Genomic DNA, 27,371 nt, shown 5'->3' on the forward strand with positions numbered 1-27,371 from the left:
AATCCCAGTGACTCAGGGGGCTGAAGTAGGAGGTTCAAAAATTGGAGGCCAGCTTGAGCCTGTCCTAAAAATAAAAAAGAAGAAGGGTTGGGGATGAAGCTCAGTGGGAGAGCACCACTGAGTTCAGTCCCCAGAACTGCAGAAGACAAAAACAAAAACAAGAAGTGAAGAATTGACCTTCCTTGTACGACTCAGCAAGGGGCAGCAGAAGTATTAGCTTCCCACCAGGACATGGTGCCCAGTTGCATAGCCAGAAGGCCCGTGGACTCCTCTACGAGGATCCCAGTGAGTCCACAGAGCATTCAGGATGCCTTCATGGAGCTGCAGTGACCCGTGTTCCCAAATGGGCATCTGTCCAGGGCCCACATCAGAACCTGCCATGCTGCCATAGATAAGATTGTGAGGGACAGATCCATCACCCTACGGGAAGGTGGGCTCCCTAAGTCATGGGCTGCTTCTGGGTCAGAACACTCAGTGCAATCTGAGCACATAGGAAACACAAGAACAAGCAGGAAATGAGCACAAGGAATAAGGGAAGCTGGGAATATGTAAAAATAAAGGAATTTTGAGTAAATGAATAAACAAACAAATGCAAGAGTGAAGGAGGGAATGAATGTTTGAAACCGGCATGTTGAAGAGCCACACTGGGCCCAGTCGCCAAGTTCTGGAATCAGCCTGTGTCCATGGAGGAGTGAATGATGAAGAAAATGTGGCATCTATACACAATGGAGTACGAATTGACTTGACTTTAAAAGAGAAAGATTCTGTCATTTGCAACAACATAGGTGGAATTGGAGAACTTTGTGCTGAGTACAATAAGCCACACACCGAAAGGCAAATACTGCCTGTACTTGTCTATAGATGAACCTATGATTAAACTCACAGAAACAGGGAACAGAAAGGCAGCTACCAGGGGCTGGGGGAGAGGAAAATGAAGGGATGATAGTCAAAGGGTGCAAAAAGCTCAGGAGGAATAAATTTGATTTATTTTTCCTTTCCTATTTTCTCTTTGTCTCAGATCAATCGCACAGTATGGTGAATATAGCTAAAAACTGAGTATTGTACATTTAAATTTTTCTAAGAATAAATTACAAATGTTCTGATTACCAAAAAATATGTTGAAATTTTGAGGAAACGTTAATTAGCTTGATTTAATCAGCCCACACTGTATTCAGAAACCATAATACCACTTTTTACTCCATAAATATATACAATTTTAATTTGTCAATTAAAATGAAGGGAATGGATTTGAGTGGTTGACGCCAAGAATGAAGAACTCAGCTCTCCTGCTCCCACCTCCCCCTCTATACAAGGCATTCTTCCAAAAGGTGAGAGTTGGGTGGTACAGGCATGGGCAGGGGGTGCACACAAGAATGAGGGGATGTTTTATTACATCCAGGAATTTCCCTCATCCTTAAGGGCCCAGATGTGTTTTTGAGTCATTGAGAAGTTAGTTTTCACCCTTCTTTGTCTGCAGCACCAGGGTTCCTGTATCCAAGAGCTTGTACTTGGAATCTTCATTAAGAACCAGGCGACCCTCTTCTGCCAACACCATGGGCGAGCAGAGAGAGCATCCTCAAGGAAGTTCCATCTGAGGCAGGCAACGGAGCACGGAGCACGGAGCACGGAGCAGCCCACCACACACGCTGCACGGCCAAACCCAAGGTTTTCTGGAGAAACCATAAACAATTAAATAGTCTTCTTTAATATCCCCTCTGTTCTGCTCAAGGACAGAATGCACAACCTGGCCTCTTTTCTAGGTGCTAGCTAATCAGTTTATCTGACACACGCACACCCCTGCCAAATGCCAACAAGATTCACTGCTCCCAGATTCTCTGCTGTTTTTTCCCCATTTATCCTCTCTCCCTTCTCTCTTATAAATCCTTTTCTTTTGGCCGCAGTCCACCGAGTACTTTGGCTTGCTGAGAGGGCTAACCATTCTATCTGACTGAGCCTGAGGGACTCAGGTTCCTAGAAGCCTGGATTTTCAGTTTTAAAACTAGACGCTCTCAGGCAAACCAGGACAAGTTGGTCAACTTGTCACTCACACTTGAGGCTACCTATGTGCAAAGTAACCGTCTCTAAGTCACGAGTTGGAACTCAGTGCCTACAGAGGAGTTTAGCATGGTCCCTTGCGAGAAGGACATATAAATGTCTGAAGCATTCCATTAAAATGCTTACAGAAACATAGTAAGTACTCAATAAATATGAACCACAGTTATTACTGTGGTGGTTGTTATATTCACGTTGCTCCAGGACAATGTCACTTCTACCCCAAATATATTCCTTCCATCTTCCAGGTGCCCATATTTCAGCAATGTGATTGTTTTTGTTAGGTCTGATTCCATCATTTCTATCTCCTATCCGACCCTTGTGCTACAGATTGAACCGAGGGTCTAGTGCATGATAGGAAACTACTTTACCACTGAAGTATACACCCAGAACCATCAAATTACATTGTCTAATTCAACAGAAAATTCACTGGATCCTTACCATGTCCCAAACACTGTTGAGGGGGCTCAGAAAATAATAGCCCAAAGTAGGGCGTTTGGCATGCCTTGAACTAAAGAAGCAGACTCAGAATCTCTCTGACCATCCTTCATCCCCACATCCATCTCGTCATCCTCTTTGCCTCCCTAAGAGAAGCACAGGGAAGAACCTTCTCTGAAGTTCCTTTATCTCACCAAGGGAGTTCCTCCAGAAGAAAAGCAATGTTTTGCATCCCCTCCCCGGTACCCTCACGGAACTCACAGCAGCCAGCTAATCTTCTGGGGCTATTACCTAAGAGACCGTATTTGCATGGCAAGACAGCTTCTGTCACACATTTTCTCCCTTCACCCTCCCATGGTCTGTATCTTCCACTGTGGAACCCATGCCCCTATTCATTTCTGTCACCACCTCCCCCCAAGAAACTCCAATCCCCTATTTCTTCCTGTGGCTCAGAATGTTCCTTAAGCTTCCACCATCTGGCCCTTCTGAGTTTCATACGTTGTGTGACTCCCACGTGCTTTCACATAAACAAATTTGTATGCCTTTTTCTCCTGTTAATCTATTGTCAGTTTGATTAGCAGACTCGACTATGAAAACTTTGAAGGGCAAGAAGGACGTTTCCTTGGTGCCTGAACTGTGCTAGTCGAGATTCACCAGTAAACTCCAATCAGACCTGCTCTGCCCATAAGGCTTAGAGCTCACTGTGGGAGACAGACATTGAATTAATGGACACCTGAGTGAACACGTCTTTACCTGTCGTGGCGGGAGCTGAGAAGGAGATTCATGGGGTGATGTGTGAAAGCACAACAGGGGAAACCCAATTTGAGTCCAAAAATCAGATGCCTTTCTAAGGAAGTCACATGTAAATGAAGACTAAAAGGGTAGTAGGACTTACGTCATGCAAGGTAAATTGCTCGTTTTGAGAAATATAAACAGCACTGAAAATTTTGGTCATTCCTCAAGTTCTTAAGAGTAATAGATCAGAAAGTCTAGTTTTTAAAGAAAAGCCAATGGTAAATCTGTAAATTTAAAGACTTTCATGTATCATAAATAATTACTCCATATTCAGCTGTTTTACAAGAATTGCCATACACACATGTGCCCCAATTTAAGCAACAGTGATCCATAAAAATCCAATGTGATTCAAGAGCTGGGTTCCAAAGGGAATGCTCTGGACTTTAGAGAGGATTCTCCATCTCTCCTAGAGACATTCTATGAATATTAGGACCCTGGGGTCACTTGGGTTAGAAGAAAGGGTAGGAAGATCAGAGGTCCTGGAGACAGGATCTCATTTTGTTCCTTACTAAAATAGTCCATTATGCTGGTTATTTATCTTTTCTGAACTTCACTTTCCAAATCTTGAAATGGCCACAATAAATGGGTGCAATGTGTTATAGTTTGGACGTGACATATCCACCCAAAGCTCCTGTATTGATGCAGGAATATTCAGAAGTAAAATAATTGCATTATAAGTTTTAGCCTAATCAACCCATCCTAGTTTGGTTGGTTGGGTGGTAACAGTAGGAAGGGGAGTTGTGGCCGGAGGAAATACTGGAAGCATGCCCTGGAGGGGTGCATCTTCCCTGTAGCCCCATTCCCCTTCTCTCTCTCTCTCTCTCTCTCTCTCTGCTTCCTGACCCCACCATGAGCTAAGCCACTTTCCTTTGAGAAGCCCTTCCTCCACCTTGGGCCCAGTACAATGGAACTGGCCATCTGAGATCTCTGGAACTGTAAGCCCCAAATAAACCCACCCCCCCAAATTGCTCTCATTGGGTGTTTTGGTCATAGTGACAAAAAGCGTCTAACAAAAACATAGTGATATCTTCCCCCCAGCTTCTTTGTAAGAGTTTTATGGGGAACGAATGAATAAACCCCTTTAAAAATGTTGAATGACTGGGCGTGGTGGCTCACACCTATAATCCCAGTACCCTGGGAGTTTGAGGCAGGAGGATCACACACTTGAGACCAGCCTCAGCAATTTAGTGAGATCTTATCTCAAAATTAAAAAAAAAAATTAAGGGTGCGGATGTGGCTCAGTGGTAGAATACCCTGGGTTCAATCCTAGTATTGAAAAAAAAAAATGTTGACAGTCAGCCTCTCTCTCTCTCTCTCTCTGCAGATAGCAAGTACTTCAGAATAGGACCCATGTGCATTGAAAACATAGAAGGAGGCAGGGGCTGCTAAATGTTTGAATAAAGTCATGTGTATTAAGAAGTACAATAATCAGGCAGGTTTTAGATCCAGAAACACCTATACTTGAATTCAATCCCTATCCCTTTCTAGCTGTGTGACCTCAGGCTAGTGACCGAAGTCTCTCTGCCTCAGTCTTCCCAGCAACATTTTAGGGTAATAATGTCCACTTTTCAAAGCTGAGTTGAGAAATAAAGATTGTAAAAATAAAAGGGCTGGCATAGCATCCAGGTACCACACTCCAGCCACAACTCTTAAAATATACTCCAACTTCTTTCTTGCCTAAGAGTCTTTGGGCATTGTTATGGTTTAGATATGATGTGTCCCCAAAGAACTCATGTGAAAGAATGCAAGAATGCTCAGAGGAGAGATGATTTAGATTATGAGAGACCTAACCTAATCTGTGGATGAATCCACTAATATGAATTAATTTGGCACCTCCTGTAGGCAGGTAGGGTGTGGCTAGAGGAAGTAGGTCACTGGGAGTGTGTCTTTGGGGTTTATATTTTGTCAGATTTCTGGTGAGCGGAATTCTCTCCCGTTTCCTGGTCGCCATGTCCTGAGCCATTTTCCTCTGCCTTGTCCTCCCCGCATGATATTCTGCCTCATCTTGGGCCAGAGCTGTGGAGTCAGCCAAGCATGGACTGAACCTCGGAAACCATGAGCCAAAATCAACTTCCCCTCCTCTAAGTTGCTGTTGTTGGTTCTTCTGGTCACAGTGATGAAAAGTTGACTCAAGTCACATGTTGTTCCTTTTGCCTAGAATGCTATTGGGATTGGCTTTGGGGATGACTGGTCCAACTTACCTTCAATCTACTCCTTTAACATTATACCTTCAGTGAGTCCTCTCCCGGCCAACCCACTTAATTAGTGGTAAATCTTTATCAGAAAACTCCACTGGATACCTACACTGTTACTCTATTCCTGTGTAAAGACATTATCCCCAAATTAAGTAGCTTATCAACAAACGTTTCATGATCTTCAAGTTTCTATGGGGTCAAGGATCCTAGCTAGGCTTACCTGGGTCTTCTCCTCAGTGTCTTTCACAGGCTGGAACCAAATGTTGACCGAAGCTGTGGTCATCTCAAAGTTCAAATGGGGCATATCCACTGCAAGCTCTCAAGACCATTGATGGGCCTCAGTTCCTCCCAGGTGCCACTTGCCACATGGGTCTCCTATGGATCTAGGCACACATAGCAGCTGCTTCCACAGAGTGAGGTCTGAGACAGAGGTTGGTAACAAGCAAAAAAAAAAAAAAGTCACTTTTCTCATCTTGGAAGTACCAATCCATCACTTTTTTCATGTTCTTTTCTTTAGAGGTGAATCAGTACCTCCAGCCCAGCCCACACTGAAGAAGAGAACATTCCAGAAGGATCTGACTGAAGAGAAGCAGAATTCTTGAGTGCCCAGTTGGAGGCTGTCCATCAGAATAATCTTTGTAACACTTCCCTGGGTTCACTGTTTCCTCACTACTTTAAAGACTGACACCGTCTTCGAGACAGGATGCTGTATGAGGGCAGGGATCGGAGGCCAGACCAACAGTTGGAGCTTAATAAATATGCAAAAAGCACCCAAATAAAGGAGTCCCCGCTGTGTGCCAGCCACTGTGCTCCAGGCTGGCAGAGGACAAGGCCCAGACCCTCCTCGTTAGTGTGTGAGACAAACGAGTTCATGGACAGGCCCAGTAGGCAACATCTTTACTGTTCTGTTTTTTTCCAACCTCACAAGGGACCATGACTCTTGCCTCGTAAAATGACTGAGAAATTTCCCAATTTCTGCGGAAGATTTGTTTTGCCTTCTGGGTCCCTGTCATCATTTTTGATATCGTGCCAACTCCTCCCTCTGTTTTGGGGTGGGGGGGATGGCAGGGGAGGCACCGACAGACAATAGAAGGAGGAAAATTCTACAGGGCACAATAATCCTCTGAAAGATTTTAACAAGTCGACCGGCCAGGGGCCTGAGAGCCGGCTGCTGCCCGCTGCCCTGTTTGACGAATCGTTTGCCAAAGAGCCAGGCCAGTGGGAGCTTTGACCTTGGAGGGAGAGCGATCTGTCTTCATGGAGACACGCTGTCATAAGCACATGTCTCAATTTCGCTTGGGAAGGTGCTGAGGCTGCTCCAGACGAGAGCCTTGGACATGGCTAAGGAGGAAAAATGTGTGGCCCATCCAGGGACACGGAAGCAGATAAAATTAACCCCAAATGACCCTGGAGGGCAGGCCAGAAATCAGTGTGTTTCCCTGCAGGGAGTGAATCCTCAGCAAGGCCAGCAGCACTGTTGCTTCTTCCTCGGGGAGCCAGTGCCCCTCACCTCCCACGTTCCAAGACCAGAACCTTCATGGGCCACTGAGGACAAAGGGGACCAAGCTCTTCATTTGTCACCAAGGACAAGGGAGAGAGGGAATTTTTGGAGGCAGCACCTTTGGTTTCTAGGTCCCTCACAGAAAAAAACATTAAAAAATACACTGACCTCTGTTTCATCCTGAAGGTCAAGGAGGTGACACCTTAGGGGACAGGGTGGGTGATAAATCTGGTGTCTCCACAGTCGCCTCTCTGAGGACCTGGCTGTGCTGTTCCCCTGTCTGTGCTGACAGCTCTGGGGGAGATTTATCTGTCAGGATGTGGGGCTGCTGCAGAAGCAGCAAACTCATGAATCTGGAGGAGAGACATTGACTGAAGCCCGAGGTGTGCTTATTAAAGAAGAGAAAGGGACAGGAAGGAGAGCGCGGAGCTCCTGCCGGGCCCCAATTTTGAGTGACACAGGATCTGGGTATTATGGGATGGCTGGGCCTGGCTATTTTGGGATGAATTGGACAAATAGATAATGTTCGTGGGGAGAAAATAAAAGCCAGAGGTGCTCTGAGAAGCTGATAAAGAACCATGCGCCAGGGAGGGGACAGGGACATGAGGGGCTTCTGAGGGGCCAGCCAGAGGCGCACAGCCCAAAGGCAAACAAAGGCCAGCGCTGTCAGAACAATGCGTTTCCCCTGTTATGACCACATGGACACTGTTAGAGGAGGCGGGGGAGCGAGGTAAGGCCAGAACTTTTCTGCCCAGAGGCAGGGGGCTGGACAAGATGACCTCTGCGAGATTCTTTCTGTAGAGTTGTGATTTATCCCTCAAATTTGTGTGTGTATGTGTGTGTGTGTATGTGAGAGACAGAGAGAGACAGACAGACAGACAGACTGTTGGCTTTTCTTCTCCTCTTTGTATACGTTTGATTGCTTTGCTGAAGCATTTTTAGAACAACAAAAGCCAGGGAGCCCATGACACAATACTGAGTTATCTTTTTTTTTTCTTTTAAACATGGTCTTACTGTGTTACCCAGGCTGGTCCCAAACTCTTGGGCTCAAACCATCCTCCTATCCTAGCCTCTGAGTAGTTGAGACTAACAGCAAAAGCCACCATGTCCAGTTCTGTCCCGAGTTTTTTAAAAGGATGACATTTATGTATTAATTGTCATTTTATCTTCTCATTCCACAGGTGAGGACAGAACTGGTAATGCACGAGCCTGGCTTCGAGGCCATGGAACTACTCAGCTCTGGCTCAAGGCGGAGATGTGTTGGGACTCAGAACAGCTCCACAGGGGCACCCCAGCCTAGAGGTCCAGCGGCATCTGAAGAAGAGAAAGTCCCGTGACTATGTCAACAGGGTTTGTTAAGGGATGTGAAGGAGAGTGGAGAACATCCCCAAATCCAACATGAATGGCACAAAGCACAACTTCCGAGGATTAGCCCATAGGTGGCCCAACAGCTACAGTTCCAGTGTTACTCAGTGTCATCATTAGTGCAGGGGCACCACAGTACCTGCCCACAAAAGCTCGTTTGAGTATATTCATCTGCTCCACACCACATCTATTCCCAGCTTGATCCTACACCCCCTCCACATACCCCAGGTTGACATTGGTCTAGTCACTCTACTGTAGCTAGAAAATACTTTTTATTCTTTGGGTGGGTTTTTTTTTAAATATTCTACAAAGGCATAAGATTATAGTAATTGGAGATCTGTGACCTAGTTTTTAAATTTCCAAAGTATTAAAGACAAATACCTTAAGAAAAAATAATATGTGATCATTATATTTCTGGTAGAATCCTCCAAGATCATTTGCCTTCTTTGTAGCACCAGGAACTGGCCTATGCTAGTTAACCCACTTCTGGTTTTGTGTCAGCCTGCATGGAGTGCCAGTGTTCAAAGAACTGAACATAAATTACACTGACACTTATACTTCATCACCAGACAATTGTTACCCTGTGGGCTTGGGACATCTAGATGTTCTGGTATTTCAGAAGGACAATCCCTCAGGACCTTCATGTGATATTCCCAATTTTTAAATGTAGGCAACTAAAGTGGGTGTCTCCAATCCACTTTATCTGTTCAGATATGAAAGAAGCAAAATATGTCTTTGAGTGTCAGATTTGGCCCTCTGGCATGCCTGTTATATCTGATCTGGGTTCCTGGAGTTTCCAAGTGATTGATTGTTAATTTTTAGTTTTCTAATTGCTTAGATAATGAAAAAAAAATTACCATTAAGTGGTCAACAGAGAGATGGCAGAGAGGAGAGAAGGCAAGAGTTGAAAAGACAGCAGAAAGTCCCTTCCCTTTATTAATAAAGCTTAGATGAGCTCTTAGCTGCCACTCAAATGGTGAAGATTCAGTGACAGGTAGATTGAGAGAAGCATGGAGAAAAATGAAGATTTTTCAGGCTGGGTGGGGCTACGTGGCCTCCTGACATCCCCAAGATACCCCCTCAGAAACGACAGCTGTTTGTTCTGCAGAGGTCCCTCTTCCACTTGCTGGCCAAGAGCAGTCACTGACCTGCTGAGAGAAAGGTCCTCAGGTCACTCTAATCTATGTACTACACACTGATCAATAACACGGGCATTGCACCCCCACCCATAAACACATAACTCAATCAGCGCTGTGAAGGTGGGGGCAAAATTTGCCCCCTGAAAACCTGCTGTGAACAGCAGAACTTGTGGGTGATTTCATTATCTGAGATTGCTTTGTCATATTTCTGCTGAACCGAAGGATAACTGAAATGAACATTAATAATTCAGCACTGCAGCCAGAGGCACAGAACCTCTGGGCCCTGCTGCTTCCAGCCTGGAGCCCCTCCTGGGCTTGGGGGTGTGAAATTACCTGGATCCCTTTAGCAGCTACGAGGAGCTCCAGAGGCAAGCTGTGCCACTCCCCACAGTGACTCGGATTGGAAGGGGTTGCTGGCCCTCAAAGGAGGTTGAGTCCTTATGCAGATTTGGATATGAGTCCCCCCCCCCCCGAAAAAGCTGATGTGTTAGGCAGTACAGGAATCATCAGAGGTGAACTGATTAGATTATGAGAGCTGTAACTTCACCGGTGGATTAACCCATTTGATGGATTAATTAATAATTGGGGTGGACTACTGGCTGGTAACTGTGCAACTGGTGGCGTACCCTTGGGTATGATATCTCGTCCCTGGCTTTTTGCACACTCTCTGTGCTTCCCAGCTGGTAGGAGCTGAGCAGATTTCCTCTGCCACAGCTGACCATGGACCAAAACCTCTGAGACCATGAACCAAAATAAACTTTTCCTCCTCTAAGTTGTTCTTATCAGGCATTTTGCTCACAGAGACCAAAAACTAACACACCTGTTATTCTCGGCCCTTTTTTTTCTTTTCTCTTCCCTCCCTCTGCTCTCCCCCACCCCCTGTTTTATTCCATTTATTAACCCTCTTCATAGAATTCCAGTATGTCAAATAAAAGAGCCCCGAAGGTTTCTGATGCCAGAGTTAGCAGATTCGAATGTCCTTGGGGGCCAAAGCCGCTCACGTAAACATGCAGAGTGGACCCAGGGCTAGCAAGAGGTGCTACTGCAGGCCACTGGACGGGGTGGTGTGGTTACCCTGCCTAAATACATTCGAATTTTGTATGTTTAAAATTCAGTGAGGGCCAAACAAAACTCCTTTATGACCTGATGTGGCCTGTGGGTCCTACAGTTTGAGATTCAACCTTATTTGTCCCTTTCTTAGAGAGGACAAAATCAAGATCAAAGAAACAGAAGTGACTGGCCCAGGACAATGCAGGAGGCTGAGTCTCCCAGCTTGCAGACTACCTGAGCTGTCTTTCACCAGGATTAATTAATAATTGGGATGGGCTACTTCTTTGCATTTGTTCATTTACTTGTTTATTTAATTGCTCATTCAGTCCTGACCTGCTTCCAGCCCCAGGCACTGAGGATCCACATGAACCAACCAAGACCTCCCCTGGATTCCCAGGATACTTGTTCTGTCTCTGGGAGGTCACATGGTATTATTCATATTCAGTGTGACAGTTGCTAGGGCAGAATCACAGGGTCTGCCTGAGACCCCCCAAAGGCACCCAGGAGATACTCTGTCGGACCTCAACAGGGCCTCCCAGGGCACCCTGACCTTGGACTGTCACCCAGAAAGCCCAGGTTCTGATGCACTAGCTCCCAGTAATAAGGCTAAGTACATGTCACCACCAAAATGTCTACTCATTAACCCATTTTGAGGCATGCCTGATAACGGCCTTGGTGTTATGGTTGGCAGGACTGCCCTATTCCTCCCTTGTCTGGAACAAGACTGGATGAATCTGCCCACTTCACCCACAGCCTCTGGGCCCAGGCCTCTGACACCTAGAGGGTCACCGCTGAGATGAAAATCACAGTGTGAGGGGACAGGAAAGATAGTATGAAACAGACATGATTACTGTATGTGTATATGTGACTACATGACCAATATGATTCTGCAATATGTACACTCAGAAAAATGAGAATTTGAATCCCATCTATGTGTGATATATCAAAGTGCATAAATGCATTCTACTGTGATGTATTACTAATTAAAACAAATTTAAAAATTAAAAAATCATAGTGTGGCTTTAGCATGGTTGGAACCTGACCCAAGTCCAGGGTAGAAGGCCCAGTAGCCAAGTCTTTATCTCTCAGGCTACCTGGTCTCTATGCTTGATTCTGCCTCAAGCACCTGCCATCCTGCAGGAAGCTGGCAGCCATCACTCTTTCTGGGGATTGAGATGAGAATCCCAGGGTCTGGGATTTCCTTTTTCACTTCTCTACTTCTCCTCTTTGATGTTTCCCCAAGCTCTGGCCCTCATTCTCTGAGTTTTCTAACTTCATTTTGGAGTGTCAGAGAATCTCCAGTGCTCTTCAGCTTCTCACACCTTTGGCTCTTAACACGGCCCCTTTAAGGATCGTTGAGCTGTTTTCAGCCTGAACTCACAGATGGGGAAACTAAGGTTCACAAGGACAAGAGGTAGAGCTGGGAGGAGGTCCCAGTTCTCCTGACAGCCATGAAGAAGAAAAGCAGGGTGTTCTGGAAGGAGTCAGCCACCTTGGGACGCAGGCATATCTTAAACTCCAGAAAAAAGCTGTGACAAAGATATTGGTCCATTGGCAGAATTTATATTCTACTGTCAGAGATTCAGGGACAATCAAGTGTTTTAGGAGAGAATTGGTTAAAGCCATAATAATCCCTAACACTTATTGAATGCTCACTCATTAGTTAGCGTTTACCAAGTACTCAATACAGAGTTCTAAGGGATTTACAATTAATCTTTATAATAACCATATGGAGATTGGCATGATCCTAACCTTTTTGCAATGAGGAAACTGAGATAATGAGAGCTTATCTCACATGAGTAGAAAGGGGAGAGGCACAATCAAAGTGAGGCTCCAAAGATAAGGTTCTTAAATGCTTTGATATATAGTTCGCCAGAATGTACCTTCCCATTTTGAAGGAACGTTAATTTTTAAGGAAAAGAGGGAGGTCACAGATTGGTAATTGCCGAACAAATGGATAGGAAGCCATTCAAGTAGCTGTCAGCAGGAAAACCCAGGAATGGAGATTTGTCCTGCCTCTGCAAAACAGGATGACAGTACCATGGTGACACCAATCAGACCATCAGAGGGACACAACCAAGAAACAAAGACCTACACAATCGAAGGAAGTTGTACTTTTTTGGCAATCCTCAAAATCAAGCTCTAGAAACCTGTCCCTATCGATATTCCATGTACATACAGTATTGCCCAACCGGCCCACCACTGTGACCCATATAAGAAATGCATTTGTCTGGTTAAGGTGTAATAGCCTGTTATCATGGACCATTCCCCAGAAAAGAAAGCTCGCTAAATCTTTATCAGTTGTACAAGTTATTATTGTTACACAACAAATTACTGCAAAAGGAATGACTTAAAACAACATACTTTATCTCACAGTTCTTGTGAACCAGGAACCCAGGCTCACTTTAGCTAGTCTAAGCACACCCTGTTTCAAGGTCTTGGAAGGCTGCAATCAAGTTGTCACTCTGGGCTGTGGTCTTATCTGAAGGCTCATCTGGGGAAAATATGCTTCCAAAGTCACATGATGATTACTTAGATTTAGTTCCTTGAGGTTGATTGAACTGCCAACTTCTGCTTCCTGCAGCTGTTACTCCTATACTGACCTCAGCTCCTCCTCAGGTGGGCCTCTCCAACTGGCACACTCGAGCCACCAAAAGTGTGCAAGCTCAGAAAGCAATATGGAGTGAGTCTGCTGGCAAGACAGACGTCATAGTAATCTTTCATAATCTAATCACAGAAGTGACACCTCCTTAATATTGAGATACTCTGTTGCCTAGAAGGAAGTTACTCAGGGGGCAGGGCTATCCAAGGCTGTGGGTACAGGAGGCAGGGATCAAAGGATGCCATCTTAAGAGCTACTTACTACCTAAGTCATTTCTTCATTAGTATAAATTATTTTATTAGCTCTTTACAGCAAAATGGTTAGGTGACAACAAAGAGATTTTTGTCAAAAGGAGGAAGGAGAGATGATTTTGGCATCTGGGTTTTGCCTTGGCAGGGCAAGCCTGGTGAGCAAGCTTCAAACTGCCAATAAACCAATGTGGGTTTCCCTGAACCCTCCATCCTTATTTGTTGACAGGTGGGGGCAGAGAGAACTGAGCCAGGCTGTGTGGTTTTTCTACATTTGTCCCCGTGCCATGGCTTTGGCGCTAAGTTGAGAATTGCCTCTCCCATGGTGGTGTGATTGGCAGCATGCCTGCATTGACCCAGGCACCAAAACATCCTGTCCCTCGGTGGCCTAAAGGACATCCAATTCTCTCTTTCTGTGCATATGGCCTTCAAAGCCTGCACCACAAATATTGAGTGGTTCCCTGGGTGTGCGATGCAAATCCCAGACCCAACGCTATGGGGATTAGCCTAGTCACTTACATTTTGGACACTGCAGTTCCTTGCACTTTGAAAGCCACAGTGTTCTCCCTGGAGAGGTTATCAAAAAAGAACACTTACTTTATTAAAAGACCTCTGACAGAGACACATCATTAGCCCAGATTGGCTTAACAAAGACTTAATAAAGATGACAATGAGAAGATATTAACTCATTTGGCGCATGTTTGAGAACCTGACACATCATAGATGTAGGGCTTTTTTTCAGCCTCAGTGATGGATCAAATCTGTTTGCATTGGAAATTGGCTAATATGCTGAGGCCCCAGAAAACTTGCACTGACGCCAAGAAGACATTGAACCTGACTAAATGCACAAACCACCTCCTCCCCCCAACACACACACACACACACAGCTCACCACCATCCCCCGCCAGACTCTTCAGAGGCTGAGACATGTTGCACATGGAGCCAGGAGTCTGTCTGATTCCCCTTACATAGCAACTTACCATTCTCGTCCGTTTATTTTAAGCAAATTATTCAGCCAAGTTGACAAGCATGAAAAAAACATGACCTACCCTGGGCTTTTCAAAAGAGATTTTCCTCCCAAATATGATTCATTGTGCTCTGATCTCTCACTGTATTTTTATCAAATGCTCCATGCCAGCTCTTAAAAGGGCACTGTCAACTCTGCTGGTGATGGCTAATTTCTTTGACTCTATTGTCAGATGAATCCCTTATCAACTTGCAACCAAAAATTCCACCTTCCAGGAGTGCTGGGAGATGCCCAAAGGAGGCACTGGGAGTCTAGACAGACGTGTATCCAGGAACTACAATATGCCAGCCCCCTGCTAGGCACCATGGGTGCTGACCATGAAAAGAGAGTGCTGACATCACAGAGGTTACATTCCAGAAGGCGAGAGAGACGAGGAACAAACAACTAGATGAATAAAATAATTTTGCACATTGATAAGTGCTATGAAGAAAATAGAATTGGGTAATATAACATCTCCCCAAGGAACCATGATTGGGGCAGAGTTCTGAGGGAAGAAGGGTGAGCCCAATAAGGCTCTACAGGAAGAGCATTCCAGTTGTGCGAACAACAGCTCTTCATCTAACGTACTGTGGATGCCCACAGTAAAGCTAGGTCAGGTCACTGTCATTATCGATTGTGCAACAGGAAGACCAACCAGAGAGGATGTGGACTCTGTCCTCCCTGATTGAAGCACCAAGTGTACTGGCATCAGAGAACACTCTGTCCTCTTTATTATGATATCACCAGAATCTAGCTCAGACTCTGCAAAGTAAGAATTAAATGCAGTTAGCTAAATAAAACAAAAGTTGGATGGTAGATGGGAGAAAAAGGGGCTTGGAAGATATGCAACTATCTAACCAAAAAGACGTAGGTGAACGATCTTTAGTATGCAGGACTGATGTTGCAAGGGGCATCTTACTTCTTGGTGATTATTATTGTTAAGTATTTACTACGCTCAATGCATATGTGCATATTATATGTATTACTTTTTTTAATCCCCCATAACTTTCGGGGACGTAAAATGTCCCCATTATACACTAAGATACTGAATCACATTGAACACCCCCCCACACACACACACACATTATTCATCTCACTTGTAGTTGGATGAGGGAAATGATGGAGGATAGAAGTTGAGACATTCATCCTGATACTTTGTCTCGCTTAGACCATGACTCCATCACCCTAGTGGAAAGGACCTAGAAGAAATTGCTTCTCATGACCTCACCCTGTTCATAGTCCACGTCAGTGACTCTGTGCTTGTCCTGTTTTTCTTGCACTTCATTTATTTAACCATCCATTAAGCACCCATTGTATACCAGGCATTATACTGGAGGTCCATCAATAAACTAAACAGGTAAAAGATTCTAGAACCACTGGCTCCCCACACCCAAGATGTGGAACAAGCATGTGGAACAAGAAGAACAGAAGAGGGACACTGGCAAAATAACCATTCCCATCTGCTTCTGCTCCTCTCCCACATCCATGGCCCAGATGTCGCTAAAAGATACGGGCATCCTTGCAACAGCCAAACATGGCAGGAAAACAGATGGGAAAGAAATGGCAGTGATGAGCACCGAACATAAATAAGAGACAATGCAAAGGTCGGCTGGTGCTGGCCTCCTGGTCCACGACAGGTAAGATGCTATAGCGGCTGATCTCCTCTCTGGCCAAACTTGGTGGCTGGGCTCTATAGCTGGTTTTCAGGTCAACTCAGATTCCACACAACACCTGTCATGCCCCACTTGCCAACAATGCCACCCTGAAACCCACCTCCCAGGCCACCAAGCCGCCTCTTCCCCATAACTATGACTTCTCCCTGTCACCATTGGATTTCTCTTCCAACTATTTGTGAGATCGTAATGGCAAGAAAAGGTGAGCAGAAGAAAAATGGTGGCTAGCTGATAAAAACAGCCTCATCGAAAGAGATGGAGGACTTGGGAATGGAACCAAAAGTCCAGCTGATTTCTCTTCAGGCACCTCTCTGATTCCTGGGCCACCTGTTCTTTATGGTGACCGGGTAAAATCCCCTCCCTTTTCTCAAGCTGAAGGTGCCGTGTGCATCCTCATTTCTCTAGGTGTGACCCCTCGTGAAGAACCTCCCGCCAGGGCTGGGTGTGAGAGGAGGCTGCTGCTCACCAGCTTCCCCACGCCTCTGGTCTTTAAATTTCAAACAATTCACACATCTGTGCCCATACATCTCCTCACTGCCTACCAAATAACCTGTCATCACTCCCTATTACCTGGCTGATTTGGGACAAATTACTAAACCCTTCTGTGCATAATTTGTCTATAAAATGGAAATAATAATACACACCTAAATCCATTTCTTGTAGGTACAAGTCTCTTTGCACGGTTTCTGGCACATTGGAGGAACACTTTCCAACTCTCGGTGTGCATGAGAGTCATCTAGGGAGCTCTTAGAAAATATTAATGCCTGGGTCCCAACTAAGGCCCATGAAATTGGAATTTCTGAGAGTGGGATCCTGGGCATCAGTATGTTTTAAGACTCCCAGGGTGATTCTAATTGGCAGCTACGAAAGATAGACACTTCACGAGGGAAACTGTAGCTATATGGTTGTTAGTGTAGCTGTTTTAAATTCACATTGTCCAGATGCAAACCAAAGGTACATGGAACCTCAAGGAAAAAAGACTTGCTTATATCTAAAAATGGTAGAGCGTTTGATTCTCTGCCAGCCCCCCTCCCATCTTTCAGAGAGCTAAATGAACTTCAGAAGCCCATAGCCCATGGCACAGTATCTTAGGTAAAAGGCACCTAATCAAAAATTTCAGGGATAATTGGCAAATTGTCTCTTCATAGAGGGAAGTAATCTGAATTAAGTACCATGAGTTTGTGGAGAGAGAGATGCCTGTGGCTCTGGGCTCTGGGCTTACATCACATCTGCATAAATGAATCAGACCCAGGGACACATGCGCCTCTCCCATGTGACTCTGTGAGAGAGTGAGCTTCTCCTCCAATCTGGGATCAGCAGATGAAGGCATTCAGAGAGGGGAACCCACTGGTGAATGCAAATCCCAAAGGCATGGGAGTAGGAACCTCAATACCCACACGAATGCAAGCAGGCAAAGCTGGGAGTGAATCCTGGGATGCAAAGCAGGGTCCTGCTCCATTTGTGGTCTGATGAAAACAAGCTGCCCATTTTGTAACATTCCAGCCTTAGAGTGGGATTTATGGCATCATCGTCTTCAAAAGCAATTAAAAAAAAAAGAGGAAAGGAAATAAAACAAAAGAATAATCTCCCTTCCCTGTGTCCCTTTACCTCTGAATTGGAGTCAGAGCCCTTATTATTTCATTAGCTGGTCTCATTCCCTCGATGGCAACTGGGCTCATGAGCATTTGATTTAAGTTGCAATTAAAAGCCCCAATCATAGAAATACATTTTTCAGAAGATAATTGGGTGCATCATGCCAGTTTGTTGGCCTGTTAGCTGGCTCTTAATTGTTGACCAGTAAATTAGAAGCAAGTGTAAGTAAATAGTTCATTCAAAGACACATGAAAGAGAAGTCGTGTTGCCGTTTATCAAGGATGCTGCCCTCTGCCCTAACCAGGGACCTTCCTTTGCCCAGGACCACAGCATCACCCTGTGTAAAAGATGCACATGGTGGCAGGACATTGCTGTTCCTTTGCTTATATTAGAATGAAGAGATCTTGAGAGAATGGTTTTCTGTTTTGCTTTAGACTTTCATACCTGTTTCTTCCTTTCCTTTTCCTTTCAAGAAAGCTCACCCCCAAAGTGTGCCATGAGATCTTTATTTCTTCATCGCTCCCTTTTCATAGAGGTAGCTTAAGCTTAAAGAAAACTTTTTCATGACTTTTTTTTTTTTAATTTCTGGAAGGGTGGCAGAGTGGTCAACAGATAGAATAGGTCCTCTCTGCAAGTTATGAGTTCCCCTTCATTGAGGGGGAGAGGGTAGAGGGTATCTCGGGCAGTAGAGAGATTTCAAAAAATGGATGGAGGGATTATAATGTATCAAGAGGTTGTCTGGTCTTTACTCTTCTTCTAGAAAGTCCTCCCCCCACCCCCAATTTTTCTTTTCATTTTTCTCAGCCAGTCTAGACTGGAAGTCATGGTGATACTATTAGCATTTACAAGTACTCACCTCTGCCTCTATGGAAAAGGATACTCCTCAACCCCTATAGTGTTGTCTCAGCCATGGGACTGACTTTAGCCAACAGGAAATGAGCGATCCTGACATTCACCTCTATAGCAGAAGCTTTGAATGGATAGTGTCATCTCCATTTCCTGCTCTTCCTGTCTGCCCTCAGAAGGTTCCCACCACCCATGGAGGCTGTGTGTGACCCTGAGTGAGAAGACACATGGCAAGAAGTCCAGCAGAGCCAGACAGCCACAGCAGAACCAGAGCCCGAAAGGCGTGGAGCACATCTGGGTCTCTGGGAGAGAAAGACATAAGCTTCCCCACAGGGTGTGAAGCTGGCATGAGGGAACATGGAGCGGCTACCTCTTTTCTTGCCACCACATAGCTTGAATATAAGGTTCTGATGTCAAGGAAAAGTGACCCGAGACACAGAGAAGCCAGGTCTTGTGATATCTCTTGAACTTCAACCAAACCATATAGAAAACAGACCCTCCCCTGGGCATTTGGGCTGTGAGAGCCAGATTCCTCTATTGCAAGGTTCTGTTTGTGTTGGCTTTTCTGTCACATGCAACTGAGACAATTCTCACACCGATTTCAAACCGGAGGTTCTCACTGTGCCCTGTTGTCCCCTGGAAAGATGAGAAAACCCGAGCTCTCAGGAGCCAGGATTCCATAACTCAGACAAACAAGCTCTTGAGGTCACAAAAGGTTGTGAAGCCTAGGACTAGACTTGCCTTAGGGTCTTCCACTGACCCTTGATTTGAAGAATGGATTCCAGAAAATTGGAGAGTAGATTCCAGAAGACCAAACCAGAGGAAAGAATTTTATAAAAACCCGAAGAAGGCTTGCTGCTTCACCTGTGGCCTTGGAGCTGCAAAACCGAAGCCTTCTCCCCAGCCCAAACCATCCATCATCACGGCAAGCAACGCCAGCCAGAAAGAGATTCGGCTAAGCCTATTCTAGAATTTTATTTCTAAAAGCATCAATGACAATTTGATTTAGATGATTAATTTCTTCACCAATAGCCATTTCTTTCTGATTTAAGTCAGAAACTAAATAATACAAACTGACTAGAATATCATTGCAGAATCAATAAAACATCCTCAACAGATAATTATAGCATTAATGCACTTATTCTCTGGTTGGTGCATCAATCATAGTTAATGGGGATAAGCTGAAGTGATTTTAATTAAAGGCATTTGGGTTCTGTTGCCCTGAGTCATAGAACACTGAAGCATAAGGGCTGTACAAGCCGAAAGACCAGAGGTTTTCAGTTAGGTTTTCTGAAATCCTGGGGGTCTTTAGAATTGCTTCTTGGACCTCTATTAAGCCACTGTAGAAGGCAGTAAGGGGAAAGAGAGTTAAATGTCAAAAGCCCCAGGATTTCCAGTCTGATTTTAAATAGGATATTTCCAAATATCAATTTTTTAAAAAATATTTTGGGCCAGACACAAGTGGCATACACCTGTAATCCCAGCAGCTCGGGAGGCCGAGGCAGGAAGATCACGAGTTCAAAGCCAGCCTCAGCAACTTAGTGAGACCCTAAGCAACTCAGTGAGACCCTGTCTCTAAATAAAATACAAAAAAGGCCTGGGGATGTGGCCCAGTGGTTAAGCACCTCTGAGTTCAATCCCAGGTACCAAAAAAATAATAATTTGAGCTATAATATTTATAAGAGAGAGAAGGGAAAAAATAAGAAAATAGAAAGAAGAGAATGGGTTAAAAAGACATGGGTCCGGTCCAGCCTCTTTGTTTTTCAAATCGGGAAGTGGAGGCTCAGAAAGTAGGGGAGATTTGTTCGATGTGATGTAGATGCTCAACCACAGAATCTGAGCCAAAACACAGATTCCCTCCTTCCCAAGGTAATGTTTTCCCCTGCATCAGCCTTACACATTTTCTATTTTAGAAACAAGGGATTTATTTCACAGTGGCAAGGAGAGTTGGGGCAGTTTGCCCAAGACATTATTTTCCTTCCCTGGTCCCTAGTTCTCAGCAGATGTACCTGCCAGGCCTTGTCCCTGGCCCTGGTTCCCAGTTAAAGTGTTCCATTTGAGATCTTTCCCATGTAACCTAGAGTCTGTGCCCAAAAATTCTTGGTAGGGCTAGTTCCAGCCTGAATCGTGACAGATTTTGCTGTTACCCATGTTTTCTTCATTGACATACCACTTACCATGCATGAAATGAGGTTCCAGGCACTCAAAAACTGCATGAAAATATACAAGAGTAGCCATGCCCTCAGAGTCTGGAAAAGAAGGTAAAATCAATAGTCCAATATCAAAATACAGGGTTCAATTTGTGTTTCTTACTTGTTAAACTATAAGCTCAGATGAGGCAGATCAGTTGACATCTGTCATTCCCTGCTATATTTCCAATGCTCACATAATATCAGACACATAGCTCATTCTCAATAGCTATGTTTGGACACTCTCAAACAATAATAATAAAAGCTGACACTATGTACCAGACCCGATTGGAAATCATTCAGTCTTTATCACAACTCACAAAGTAAGCCTCTTTTTATAATCTTTTCTAGATTGAGCTAAGATAAGCTGTTTGGCTCAGAACAGTTAAGAACATTGCCCAAGATCACACAGCTAGAAAGTGATAAAACTGATATCTGATCCCAAGCCTTCCAAAACTTTCCCAAAGCTTCACCCTTAACCATATTCTTATTTCTTCCCCAAATGTCATGGGATCTCAGAGAAGTCTTTCTATAAATAGATCAAGGAAAACTTCCTGGAAGAGGTGGGAATTAATCTGTGCCAACAAATGTATAAAATCTAAACTTAAATACCTGGGGGTGGGGACATTCCAGGGGGAAGGGATGAAGTGAGTAAAGACATGGTGCGGGGAGGGATGGGCACATATAAAAGCAAGTTCAACGTGGCTGGACCATGTTCTGTGTAAAAGAAGCATAGGGAAATGAGGGGAGAGAAAAGGATCAGGAAGGCAGCTGGGAGCCATCAAAAATGACACCATCAGAGCTCAGTGTTGGACGTGTTTTCTATCAGGCCTACCTTAGAGGCTAGGGGGATGGGATGGAGTGGCAAAGGAAGGCAACAAACTTGAGATCCAAATCCGAGCCTCCTTGACAAAGGAGTCAAAGTCGGAATTGGGACCCAAATCCTGGACATAGCACCACAGGCTGATGCTGTTACTTGAGCAAGTGGTTTGGTCAATTTCACTCCTATTGACCCAGCCTGATACTCTTGACTTAAGAGGGACCTTAGATTCAGCTGTAATAACAATGCATTTTGCAGGCTGGATTTCCATTCTATTGTAGAAAACAGTTTCCCCTGGCCAGAGCCATGAATCCAAACACTGCATCTATTAACAATATCTCTGGCCCCAAAGGATCCACATTTCTCACATCCAGATAAACATGCATTCAGACACCTGCATCCTCTGACAATCTCCTCAATTGAAAAACCCATAAATTCTTTAAATTCCTAGAATCATATTGGAGAAAGCAGTGAGCCTCGATTTAGCAAACACATTAAAGTCATACATACTGTAAAAATAACCTTGACTCTGCAAAACTGTCGTTGCCAATCAATTTTAAAATAATTGATAGTTATGCCCATTACTTCTGGAGACCTAAAATCTAAGACTGCACTTGGCAGTCCTAGACTCACACTGACTCCCAGCTTTTAAGAGTGTTTTAGACTATACCACTGGGTGCCCAGGGACTCACAATGTTGTAGTCATCTCAAACTGGTTTCAACTGGGCAAAGTGGTTAGAAATGAGAAAATAAAAACAAGACAAAGACCTCTTTCAGATAACTGGCTATCAGGGAGTTAAGGAGTCTGAACTCAGGCGCTCCCTCTGGGAAGCTCTAGATCTGCTGATTCTATTGAGGCTTTGCAATACCTTTTTGTTGATTGATCGCATTGAAAACATTGCTTACTCCCCTCTCTGTTTTGATAGTTTTAGCAATGTAACTTTACAAATCTTTTCATTAAAATGCAAGATCTGTTTTGGGGCCAAAACCCAGAATCTTGGATGGCCTTGTAACCAGGGCTGAGTCTAGGCTGGTGATCCAGGTGACTAGGGCTCCACATTTAGTAAGATGCTCACTGTCAGGGTCATTCGATGCAGGTTCAAGACCCAGGAGTTACTGACTCCTTAAAACATGTGCCCTAGGGCTTCTCTTTCCTCATCCTAGTCCCAGTCCTGCTCATGACTTGCTCTGGGCAGCAGATTATGGCAGAAGTGACATTGTGCCAGTGTTATGATTTAGATCATTAAATGTCCCACAAAGGACACAATGGGGAGGTGGTGGAAGCTTTAAGAGATGGACCAAATGGAAGTAAGTCAGGTCATTGGGGGCTTGCCCTTGAAGGATATATTGGGACCTCATCTTCCTCTTTCTTTCTGTCTCTCTCTACTTCCTAGCCACCATGAGGTAAGCAGCCTCCCCAACCCCAACCTTCCACCATGATGTACTGCGCCCAGAGCCACCTGGCCAAGCAACCATAGACTGAAATTCCCGAAACCCTGATCCAAAATAAGCCTTTCTTCCTTTAAGTTGGTATCTACCAGATATTGAAAGTCAACTAACACTAGCCACTTCTGAGCCTTGGCTTCCACAGATAATATGTGCTTCTACATGTACTCCTAAACCCTGCCATGGCTACAAGTAAAAGCCTGAGCTGGCTTGAGGGAGGGTGAGAGGCCTCTGTTGTTGGAGAGGGATGTACTGTCCCAGCTGAGGCCAGCCCCCCACAGGCCCATCAGCTGGCGACTGATGCTTAAGCAGTCCCATTGACACCCGTCCAGCCAAGACTGAGATCAGCAAAACTGCCCACCAACCCACATACTCTAGAGAAATAATAAACGGTGTTTTAAGACACCTTGGGGTTGATTTCCTTATAACAGTAGATATAGGTTGAACTTTACTAGTCTAAAATCTGAAATACTCCAAAGTCTGATACTTTGTGATGCTACAAGTGAAAAATTTCACATCTGACCTCAAGCTGCTCTCACCCAATACACAGATGCATGAAAAAATATTGTGTAAAATGACCTTCAGGCTGTGAGTAAGATATATATGAAACATAAATAAATTACATGAGTAGATGTGGGTCACATCTCCAAGATATCTTATGGCATATATGTGAATATTCCAAAATTTGAATAAAATCTGAAATCCAGGACACTTCTGATCCCAAGCATTTCAAGATGAGGGATACTCAACCTGTGCACCTTCTGTCTTAGTCTATTCCTGCTGCTATAACTAAATTACACAGAATAGGTAACTTACAGGGAATATGACTTTATTTCCCACAGTTGTGCTGGCTGGGAAGTCCAAGATCAAGGCACTGGCAAATTCAGTGTCTGATGAGGGCTGCTCTTTGCTTCCATTGATGGTACCTTCTTGCCATGTTCTCACATGGAAGGAAGGCAAAAGGGACAAATGCAGTGTCTTTTTATGGCACAAGATATGGATGGGTGAAAAGTGCCTCTCTAGTTCCCTCAAGCCCTTTTGATATGGGGATTAACCTCATCCATGAGGACAGAGACCTTAGGATTTCATCACCTCCTACAGACCCACCTCTTACTACCGCCACACTGGGTCTGAGGTTCCAACATACAAAGGTTGAAGGGGCACATACATTCAACTCATAGCACTTCTTACTTTCCTTTCACCATACCTTAGGCGTTTGTCTCCTCCTAATAGGACAGCAAAACGTTAGTAAGTGGGAGAAAATGTAGCTCAGTGGTAGAGTGTTTGCCTAGCATGCACGAGGCTCTGACTTTGATTCCCAGCACTGAAAAAAAAAATAACAAGCAAATTACTCTGGACTCTGTGATATGTACCAAGACATATTTGGAAGAGAAGCCAGGACACAAAATAAATTAAAAAAAAAAGAGTTCTTCTGGTTCTAATCCTGCCAATAATCTTGAGAACACCTCCTTCCATCTCTGGGATGTAAGACCCTCTTCTCAAAAGTGAATGCTTTGCTTTAATGCAGAAGCAACTGGGTTTCCTTACATGTGTCATCTCCAGTTTATTGCGGATGGTGCAGAACTGAAGTGTTTTGGGACTCACAAGGATGGAATGCTATTATTGACTAGTGATGTCTGCCATGATCAAGGACAGGAAGGAAGGGGAGGCTGGTGAGGTGGCAGAGCAACATCTGTGCCCCACAGTTGACACAACTAGCAAAAATCTTCTCTACATACTCTTCACACTACAAACCTCTATTTAGAGGGCTTCATCATGACTGACCAATCAAGCTGTGAAGTCCAGCTCTTTATTTCCTGCTCTCTGCCCTTCAGACCAAACTTAGCAGTTTCTTTAAGTTATAGAAATAAGGACATGAAGGCTGGGGTTGTAGCTCAGTGGAAGAGCACTTGCCTAGCATGTGTGAGGCACTGGGTTCAGTTCTCAGCACCATGTATAAATAAATTAAATAAAGGTCCATTGACAACTAAAAAAAATTTTTTTTAAATAAAATAAAGACATGAAGGTTGGGATGGGTGTTTCTGTCCTGGGTGGTAGAAAATGTGTAGGTCCTAGACAGCTTTTCAAATGCAAAGACTTATCCTACACAGCTGCTGTGGTTGAGTTGTGTTTAAAACCAGAAGCTATAGTTCTTTAAAACAACTCTAATAGCTCCACATGCAAATTTGGAGGAGGGACCTCATGTTTACTATCTTGACAGAAATTCACTTTCAACATCACAAAGGCTATCTACGCTAAGCCTCAGGCCAACATCATTCTAAATGGAGAAAAATTAAAGGCATTCCCTCTAAAAACTGGAACAAGACAGGGATGCCCTCTCACTCCACTTCTCTTCAACATGGTTCTTGAAACACTGGCCAGAGCAATTAGACAGATGAAAGAAATTAAATGGATATGTATAGGAAAAGAAGAACTTAAATTAGCACTAATTGCTGATGTTATGACTCTATATCTAGAAGACCCAAAAAGCCCCCCTGGAAAACTTCTAGAACTAGTAAATGAATTCAGCAAAGTGGCAGGATATAAAATCAACACCCATAAATCAAAGGCATTTCTGTATATCAGTGACAAATCCTCTGAGAAGGAAATGAGGAAAACTACCCCATTCATAATAACCTCAAAAAAAGAGAGATACTTGGGAATCAACTTAATAAAAGAGGTGAAACATCTATGCAATGAAAACTTCAGAACCCTAAAGAAAGAAACCAAAGAAGACCTTAGAAGATGGAAAGATCTACCTTGCTCTTGGATAGAAAGAATTAATATTATCAAAATGACCATATTACCAAAAGCACTATACAGATTTTGCAGATTTAAGGTAACTCTGATCAAAATCCCAAGGCATTCCTCATAGAAATCGAAAAAGCAATCATGAAATTCATCTGGAAAAATAAGAGACCCAGAATAGCTAAAGCAAACCTTAGCAGGAAGAGTGAAGCAGGTGGTATTGCTATACCAGACCTTAAACTATACTACAGAGCAATAGTAACAAAAACAGCATGGTATTGGTACCAAAACAGGCCAGTAGACCAATGGTACAGAATAGAGGATATAGAGACTAACCCACAAAATTACAATTATCTTATATTAGACAAAGGTGCCAAAAACATGCATTGGAGAAAAGATAGCCTCTTCAACAAAAGATGCTGGGAAAACTGGAAATCCATATGCAACAAAATGAAATCAAACCCCTATCTCTCACCATGCACAAAACTCAACTCAAAGTGGATCAAGGACCTAGGAATTAAACCAGAGACCCCATGTCTAATAGAAGAAAAAGTAGGCCCTAATCTTCATCATGTGGGATTAGGCCCCAACTTCCTTAATAAGACTCCTATAGCACAAGAATTAAAAACAATAATTAATAAATAGAATGGATTCAAACTAAAAAGATTTTTCTCAGCAAAAGAAACAATCTGTGAGGAGAACAGAGAGCCTACATTCTGAGGGCAAATTTTTACCCCTCACACATCAGATAGAGCACTAATCTTTAGGGTATATAAAGGACTCAAAAAGCTGAGCTCCAAAAAAACTAAAAACCTAATCAATAAATGGGCCAGGGACCTGAACAGACACTTCTCAGAAGATGATGTACAATCAATCAACTAATATATGAAAAAATGTTCATCATCTCTAGCAATTAGAGAAATGCAAATCAAAACTACTCTAAGATATCATCTCACTCCAGTCAGAATGGCAGATATTATGAAGACAAACAACAATAAGTGTTGGCAAGGATGTGGGGGGAAAGGCACACTCATACATTGCTGGTGGGACTACAAATTGGTGCAGCCATTATGGAAAGCAGTATGGAGATTCCTTGGAAATCAGAGAACGGAACCACCATTTGACCCAGCTATCCCTCTCTTCGGTCTATACGCAAAGAACTTAAAATCAGCATACTACAGGGACACAGCCACATCAATGTTTATAGCAACCCAATTCACAATAGCTAAACTGTGGAGCCAACCCTGATGTCCTTCAGTTGATGAATGGATAAAAAAAATGTGGCATTTATACACAATGAAATTTTATTCAGCAATAAAAGAGAATAAAATCATGACATTTGCAGGTAAATAGATGGCATTAGAGAAGATAATGCTAAGTGAAGTTAGCCAATCCCCCAAAAAACAAATGTTGAATGTTTTCTCTGATATAAGGAGGCTGATTCATAGTGGAGTAGGGAGGGGGAGCATAGGAGGAATAGAGGAACTCTAGATAGGGCAGAGGGGTGGGAGGAAAAGGAAGAGGGAAAGAGGTTAGCAAGGATGGTGGAATGTGATGGACATCATTATCCAAAGTACATGTATGAAGACACAAATTGGTGTCAACATACTTTATATGCAACCAGAGGTAGGAAAAATTATGCTATATATGTGTAATAATTGTAAT

General features: G+C 43.9%; 1 long non-coding RNA gene across 1 annotated transcript; it reads left to right on the forward strand.

Moving 5' to 3' along the window:
- The first annotated feature begins 2,177 nt into the window (after positions 1-2,177).
- On the forward strand, positions 2,178-25,374 carry LOC125612943. The gene is made up of 4 exons (XR_007343425.1): positions 2,178-2,190; positions 14,128-14,132; positions 23,054-23,062; positions 25,204-25,374. It is a non-coding gene; the product is annotated as an uncharacterized LOC125612943 (long non-coding RNA).
- Positions 25,375-27,371: the final 1,997 nt, after the last annotated feature.

This window comes from Marmota marmota, unplaced genomic scaffold (genome assembly GCF_001458135.2).
Source record: "Marmota marmota marmota unplaced genomic scaffold, marMar, whole genome shotgun sequence".
Taxonomy (NCBI): domain Eukaryota; kingdom Metazoa; phylum Chordata; class Mammalia; order Rodentia; family Sciuridae; genus Marmota; species Marmota marmota.